The sequence below is a fragment of the Mus musculus genome, chromosome 5 (genome assembly GCF_000001635.26).
Source record: "Mus musculus strain C57BL/6J chromosome 5, GRCm38.p6 C57BL/6J".
NCBI classification, from domain to species: domain Eukaryota; kingdom Metazoa; phylum Chordata; class Mammalia; order Rodentia; family Muridae; genus Mus; species Mus musculus.
Window position 1 is genome coordinate 71,672,087 of NC_000071.6, and position 8,757 is coordinate 71,680,843.

The 8,757-nt window shown below is 39.4% G+C and overlaps 1 protein-coding gene across 1 annotated transcript in view; it reads left to right on the forward strand.

The window, feature by feature from the left end:
* Positions 1 to 8,757, forward strand: part of Gabrb1 (gamma-aminobutyric acid (GABA) A receptor, subunit beta 1) — a 491,652-nt gene that overhangs the window by 14,166 nt on the left and 468,729 nt on the right. The window lies entirely within an intron of this gene.

Consider the following 8,757-nt stretch of genomic DNA (forward strand, 5'->3'; position numbering starts at 1 on the left):
TTTAAAAATGCCATGATTGTGACATATTGACTCTATGGCTTATATTCATGCAATTTAAATGAATAAGATATCAATACCTTCTATATTAATAGCAAATACCATCTACTAAGCTTATTATGTATTCTCAAAACAGCTTCAATTTATTTTATTTTATTTTATTTTATTTTATTTTATTTTATTTTATTTTTGTAAAAGAAGAAGCCAGGTATGCCTATCATCCCAGCCCTTGGAAGGATGAGGCAGGGGAATTGTCACCAGGTGAAGACCAGCCTGAGCTGGTACATACTATAACTAACTCTCTCTCTCTCTCTCTCAAATGACAAATAGAAGCAAGCATGTTCTTGGTAGTGAGTTTTATTACAGGTACCCGGGTGAAGGCGACTGACAAAAGGCTCTTGGAGTTCAGATTATGTCAAGAAGGTAATCCACAAAATTATATGTTTTACAATTTGGCCATAAAAGTAGAGAAGTTGTAATTTCGGTTGGAGGGTTTCAGATCTTATTATGTAATAAAGATGGGAGGGGGAAAAGAAAAACATTTGGATCTACAGATCATAATGAGCAATACTGAGAAAAGGTTAAAAGAGGTGACAGGGGTGAGGGTAGGGTGGGGAGGAGAGAATAAAAGAAAGCAGAAAATACTGTAATAATGACTACTTTATAACTAATTGTAAGGGATTTTTTTTTTGCTTAGTAAATTTTTAAAAGAAAAATACCTTGATGCCTTGAAAGCTCCAATAACATTGCCAAGCAGTTCATGCGAGATATCTGGATGGGCTGTGCACATCCCTGCAGGTAAACTAAGAACTCTTCACCTACTACAGCTGGCATTTCATCAGGTTCCTGCTGGCCTCTAAGTGAATTTGGCTGTTGTACTACAAACACTAATTCAGTCTTAGCTTTGGTGAGTATTCAAGGCAACTCTCCTATTTAGTGGCCTACACTACCGGTGGCCTCCTCGTCACAGGAAAGAGAACAGTGAGGCAGGACCTGGGGTACCATTTCCCCATCTGAAAGCCCGCAGGCATGAAATGGGCTCCTGTACCTTTCATAAATCAAATGCTACAGTGCTCTCCTAGGATTAACCTGCCCGAAACGAAGAGCTTGGGACATTAACTGTTGATGATGTCACCTTACATTAAGGGCACCTAAAGTAAGAATTGTTTACCTTGCCCTGTTAGATCATTCAGAAAGACCTTGGTCTTCAGTCCAACTTTATATGTGGAGCTTCAGAATCTCACAACCAAGATTTGTATCTGGGTCTTCTCTTAGTTCATGCCCACAGAATGGCGTCTCTCCCAAGCATAGTGCCCTAGGTTGCAGTTTTCCATGCAGATCCTTGTGTGTCTCCTTGTTTTCTGATTCCTGTTGGTCCTCACCCTCACTAGGATTTGTCCTGATCCTCCCTCATTCAGGGTGCAGTGAACTTTGATGTGAGCATTGCACACTGGCAATGAGTCTTCCCAGAGGCCAGTTTGCTGTTCCCTTTCCCCTGTTATTGCCTATGTCTTCTTTCACTTTATATCTGAGTTTTTATCTTTCATTTCTACCTCTAAGCCCACTTCTCCTTCCCAACATCTGCTACTTTGCTGCTAACTTGGAACTCTTCGGCCCATCTTTCATTTATCTTAATAGTATACTACAATTTTCAGAAGTGACTCAGAGGCAGTGGGATGAATGGCTGGTTAACATGGATCAAGACTCAGAAGTTGGTATAAAGACTTGTAAAGGAATAAAATACATACACATTAGGGTTAGCCTTCTCCCACCCTTAAAAAGTTAATGCCTCCTAAGCAGCAAACTATAAAAGATTTTCTATCTATCTATCTATCTATCTATCTATCTATCTATCTATCTACCCATCTATCATCTATCTATCTATCTATCTATCTATCTATCTATCTATCTATCTATCAGTCTATCTATCAGTCTATCTATCTATCTATCTATCTATCTATCTATCTATCTATCTATCTATCTATCATCTACCATCTATATATCTTTCATTTATCATCTATCACCTATCTATCATTTATTTATCTATCATCTATCTACTTATCATCTATCATCTGCCGTATATCTGTGTGTGGTTGCTTAAATTTATTTGTACCACATATGTTCGGGTGCCCTTGAAGATGTCAGACAGCCTGTAAATATAGAGATGGTTGTTAGCTTGATGCAGGTTCTGGGAACTGAACCTGGGTCTTCTACAAGAACAGTAAGTACTTTTAACTGCTGATAGTTGTAATAAAACATAATCCTCCCACAAATCAACAAAATTCAAACAAGACAATTTTCTGAATATTATAGTAGAAAGAATCTTTAATGGTAGAAATAATGACTCACGACTACAATTCTAGTACTCCATAGGCTGAAACAGGGAGAACATGAGTTCAAGGCCAGATTGCACTACTGAAGGAGACCCTAAATCAAAAGAAATAGAAATGGGGAAGAGAAGGAAGAGGGAATGGCATGGAAGGGATCAAAGGGTGGGGACAAGAGAAAAGAAAGGATTTGACATCATCTCATTATTCAATATTTTATAGAACAGCCACTTCTCAGACCTCCTCTTGCTCTTAGAGACACCAGTTTACAAGCAGCTTTTGACTTTTTTTTGACATATTTTTTATTACGTATTTTCCTCGATTACATTTCCAATGCTATCCCAAAAGTCCCCCCCCACCCTCCCCCCCCCACTCCCCTACCCACCCATTCCCATTTTTTGGCCCTGGCGTTCCCCTGTACTGGGGCACATAAAGTTTTCCTGTAAAATGGGCCTCTCTTTCCAGTGATGGCCAACTAGGCCATCATTTGATACATATGCAGCTAGAGTCAAGAGCTCTGGGATACTGGTTAGTTCATAATGTTGCATCTACAGGGTTGCAGATCTCTTTAGCTCCTTGGATACTTTCTCTAGCTCCTCCATTGGGGGCCCTGTGAGCCATCTAATAGTTGACTGTGAGCATCCACTTCTGTGTTTGCTAGGCCCCAGCCTAGTCTCACAAGAGACAGCTATATCAGGGTCCTTGCAATAAACGCTTGCTAGTGTATGCAATGGTGTCATCGTTTGGAGGCTAATTATGGGATGGATCCCTGGATATGGCAGTCTCTAGATAGTCCATCCTTTTGTCTCAGCTCCAAACTTTGTCTTTGTAACTCCTTCCATGGGTGATTGTTTCCAATTCTAAGAAGGGGCAAAGTGTCCACACTTTGGTCTTCGTTCTTCTTCAGTTTCATGTGTTTTGCATATTGTACCTTATATCTCACTATACTAAGTTTCTGGGCTAATATCTACTTATCAGTGAGTACATATCATTTGAGTTCTTTTGTGATTGTGTTACCTCACTCAGGATGATGCCCTCCAGGACCAACCACTTGCCTAGGAATTTCACAAATTCATTCGTTTTAATAGCTGAGTATTACTCCATTGTGTAAATGTACCACATTTTTTGTATCCATTCCTCTTTTGAGGGGCATCTGGGTTCTTTCCAGCTTCTGGCTATTATAAATAAGGCTGCTATGAACATAGTGGAGCATGTGTCCTTCTTACAGGTTGGGACATCTTCTGGATATATGCCCAGGAGAAGTATTTCGGGATCCTCTGGTAATACTATGTCCAATTTTCTGAGAAACCACCAGACTGATTTCCAGAGTGGTTGTACAAGCTTGCAATCCCACCAACAATGGAGGAGTGTTCCTCTTTCTCCACATCCTTGCCAGCATCTGCTGTCACCTGAATTTTTGATCTTAGCCATTCTGACTGGTGTGAGATGGAATCTCAGGGTTGTTTTGATTTGCATTTCTCTGATGATTAAGGATGTTGAACATTTTTCAGGTGCTTCTCAGCCATTCGGTAATCCTCGGGTGAGAATTCTTTGTTTAGTTCTTTTTTTTTTTAAATTAGGTATTTTCCTCATTTACATTTTCAATGCTATCCCAAAGGTTCCCCCATACCCACCCCCCCATCTCCTACCCACCCACTCCCCCTTTTTGGCCCTGGCGTTCCCCTGTACTGGGGCATATAAAGTTTGCAAGTCCAATGGGCCTCTCTTTGCAGTGATGGCCGACTAGGCCATCTTTTGATACATATGCAGCTAAAGACAAGAGCTCCCGGGTACTGGTTAGTTCATATTGTTGTTCCACCTATAGGGTTGAGCCCCATCTTTTAAGGGGGTTATTTGATTTTCTGGAGTTCACCCTCTTGAGTTCTTTATATATATTGGATATTAGTCCCCTATCTGATTTAAGATAGGTAAAGAACCTTTCCCAATCTGTTGGTGGCCTTTTTCTCTTATTGACGGTGTCTTTTGCCTTGCAGAAGCTTTGCAGTTTCATGAGGTCCCATTTGTCAATCCTCGATCTTACAGCACAAGCCATTGCTGTTCTATTCAGGATTTTTTCCCCCTGTGCCCATATCTTCAAGGCTTTTCCCCACTTTCTCCTCTATAAGTTTCAGTGTCTCTTGTTTTATGTGAAGTTCCTTGATCCACTTAGATTTGACCTTAGTACAAGGAGATAGGAATGGATAGATTCGCATTCTTCTACATGATAACAACCAGTTGTGCCAGCACCATTTGTTGAAAATGCTGTCTTTCTTCCACTGGATGGTTTTAGCTCCCTTGTCAAAGATCAAGTGACCATAGCTGTGTGGGTTCATTTCTGGGTCCTCAATTCTATTCCATTGGTCTACTTGTCTGTCACTATACCAGTACCATGCAGTTTTTATCACAATTGCTCTGTAGTAAAGCTTTAGGTCAGGCATGGTGATTCCACCAGAGGTACTTTTATCCTTGAGAAGAGTTTTTGCTATCCTAGGTTTTTTGTTAATCCAGATGAATTTGCAGATTGCTCTTTCTAATTCGTTGAAGAATTGAGTTGGAATTTTGATGGGGATTGCATTGAATCTGTAAATTGCTTTTGGCAAGATAGCCATTTTTACAATGTTGATCCTGCCAATCCATGAGCATGGGAGATCCTTCCATCTTCTGAGATCTTCTTTAATTTCTTTCTTCAGAGACTTGAAGTTTTTATCGTACAGATCTTTCACTTCCTTAGTTAGAGCCACACCAAGATATTTTATGTTATTTGTGACTATTGAGAAGGGTGTTGTTTCCCTAATTTCTTTCTCAGTCTGTTTATTCTTTGTGTAGAGAAAGGCCAGCTTTTGCCTTTTATGAGGCTGGATGAAGATTGTGCCTGGGTTGGACATGTAAATTGCATCCTCTGTGAACATACAAAGTCACTGAGGTAAATTGGAACTGTAAGGGCACACTAACATATTAAAATCCTATCAGAGGTACCAGGAAAAAAGCCAATTTCGACACACCAGATAATGGAAAGGCTGCAACTTTGTTCTTGTTGTTTTTTTATTGCAATGATAAACATCATGACCAAAAGCAACACAGAGATAAAGTTTATTCAGCTTATACATCTCAATCACAGTCTACAAATGAGGGAAGTCAGGACAAAAACTCAAGCAAGAATCCTGGAGGAATCCTCCTTAATCACTTGCTCTCCATGGCTTGCTCATCTTGCTTTCTTATACCTGCTGGAGGATGGCACCGCCCACAGTGGGCTGGGATCTCTCACTTCAATCATTAATCAAGAAAATCCCTACACATATGCCTACAGTCCAAGCTGATAGAAGTAATTCTTCAAGTGACACTGCTTCTTTCCAGGTGACTCTGGTTTGTATTAAGTTGACTAAAACTAATCAGCCCAACACAAACATCTTCACCTAGGCCACATGAAGAGGCAGATATCTTACACTGTAATGGTGTGAGATAGCTCCCACTGTATCAAGGACCAACATGCAGAAAACTCCTGCATTTCTCATAGTCTTCAGTTTAGCATGACCTTTACTGTTGAATTGCCATCTGCCCATTGTGCTACACATCCATCTGGACCTGCCCTTTATCCTTTGCTTGTCTGGTCCCAGTCATTCCTGCCCTTTCTCTTTTGGACTCTACTCAGCAGCTCTTCTCCAATCCATGCTACAGCAGCAATAGTAGCAGCCTAGATCTAAGGCCAACAGCCACATCAGATACATTCATGACTTTCCACTCAGCTATTTGTCATCAATGCTGAGAACCTTGTATTCTTATCATTTTAACAGCTTTAGCCATTCAGGACTATCTGAAATGCCTCGCTTCTTAAACTCCATTCAGGCCATTCTTCAAAATGGCACTCACTCACTCACACACACTCACACACACACACACACACACACACACACACACACACACACACGTGTGATAGATAGATAGATAGATAGATAGATAGATAGATAGATAGATAGATTATAGATGCATACATGCATATATACTTACATTGGTACATACATACATAATACATATATACAAACATTCATATGTAGGTGCATAGATAGATGATAGATATAAATGGACTATAAACATATATAGAGAGGGGGGATTTAGTGCATGATATGTAATTTATAATTTGAAAGTTATTAGCAACTAAGATTGGAATAAAAGAGTCTGCATTTGCCTTGGCCAGAGTTATCAAGGAAAGCAAGTCTATTTGGAAAGTTGAACCCCGCTTTACCTTGGGAATTTCTTATTTAATGCATTCTGACAATGTTAAAAGATGCAAACATTGTTGTGTGTGTTTCTGTTATAGCAAGTTATTACACAGGACAAATGAACATTTGAAAATATGAATTTTCTGCCTTCATTTTTGTGCAAGAAAAATAAAGTTCTGAGAATCGAAGTATAAAAGTTGAAGGTCATACCTATGAGCTGTTAACAGCTATAGAGAGAGTGCCCAACTCCTGCTCCAAGGTCGTTTGAGAGATGACTGCACAATGATTATTCTGTTACATGCTAATGGAAAAAATTTGGTAAGAGAAGGAGAGATTTTCTTATTCTATTAGTACAAATAAATACGACCAATTGAAATCTGATCACATATCCTTGCTACCATTTATTGTTGGGGAATCAGGTCATCGCTGTATATTGCATTAATTCAGCCAATCCTCCCCACACAAAATCTCTCTTAAAGCTGGAATATTGATGCAGTTTACATATTCTAACCTACTTACACTCTTAGGAACTCTAGGAGCAATGCCTTCTTACTCTGCAACTTGGTGTCATCATTTGCAAAATAAGGACCTAGTTTTTAGGATTGTTAGCAAGGATGGGATGTGCTAATGCATGTTAAGAGAGTTTGAAGAGTGTTCAGAATATATCAAATACTAACAAAGTGTTATCTGTATTAATAACTAACACATTGGACTGTTGTTTTGTTAAACCTGACACTTCTTTTTTAAATCATTGCCATTGATGGAGAGAAAGCCCTTCATCAGTTAGAGATAAAATACTTATGTATATTAAAACATTAGGACATTAACACAGTGGGTGTGATTAAGTTTTAGTTAAAGCAAAAATAAAGGCATACAAGTATAAAGTATTTACAGTGGTTGGCCCAGAGGTCACAGTACCTAAATGATAAGTAGAAATGTACCTGAATGAGAAGATATTAACAACAAAGGAGTTGGAAGTTCAGAGACAAACTTCAAAGTCTCTAATTTTGCTCAAGGCTTTCAGTTATCATTGAGGCTGCAGAAATGAGCCCAGTGGTATAGCTGGCCCTCAATCTGTCATTCTGCTTCAGGATGTAAGGCCTCTGGTAGGCACCCAACCCAGCTGTGAACTGTCTGGACAGGCGTTCCTATGAGAAAGAAGCTTGTGGGGCCAATCCAAGAACTTTGTACTCATATAATGCTTGCCTGGAGCTAAAAACTAGACAAGAAATCATAAAGTAAGGTCCAAGATGAGGCAAATGGTCATGCTTGACTAGGAAACTAAGAGCCACCAGACATCGGGAGCATGCTGATCCCAAGGGAATGGTTTATGAGCACACACACACCTGTTCTCTGGCTCGACTATGTCTCAGAACTCCTGCCAGGAGGTGGGCAACTTGTGAGTGGTTTGTCTAAACATTGTAGTTCATTGCATTTTTTTTCCAAGGGATTCCCATATCAAAGCAGCTCATACATTCATACTCTGCAAGTAAGATACATTTTCTGAGCGAAGAGAGGGAGAGGTGGCCCTTTTAACTTTTGACAGTTGATGCCTAAGTCTAGTTTTACATGATTGTTAAATGGACAGGTATGAAATCTTCCATCAAACATTTGCAAAATTAACCCAAAACCATGCTAGTCATTAAAAAAATGGTCTTTAATTATGTTTTAGAAATAACTATTTTAACATTGAAGTTAAAAAATTAGTTCTTTGAGAATTTTCTAGTGTAGTTTATCATATTTCCTCCCTCCTCTAACTCCTTCCCAATTCATACCCTCGGTTTTTCTTAGATATTTTCTTCATTTACATTTCAAATGCTATCCTCAAAGCCCCCATATACCCTCCTGCCCTGCTTCCCCATACCCTCGTTTTTATTTACCCAACCTTGTATATTCTTTAAAAATTTTAAAACAGCAACGACAAAAATCATTAAGTCCAATTTGTCTTTCCCTATGTCCTAGCATGTGTGAGTGTTCATTGGAGACTTCCCAAAGGCCACACCTTTACAGAACACTGACTATCCTTCTCCCAGATACTATCAATTATCAATAGCTTCTCAAAGAGGGGTTGGATATCCTGCCCACCTCCCCTGCCTTCTTGAAATCTTGTCCGGATTGAGATTGTACAAGTCTGATGCATACTTTTAAAATATTTATCACAGTGATGTTCAACCTGTGGGGTGTGATCCCTTGGAGTTCAAACGACCCTTTCACAG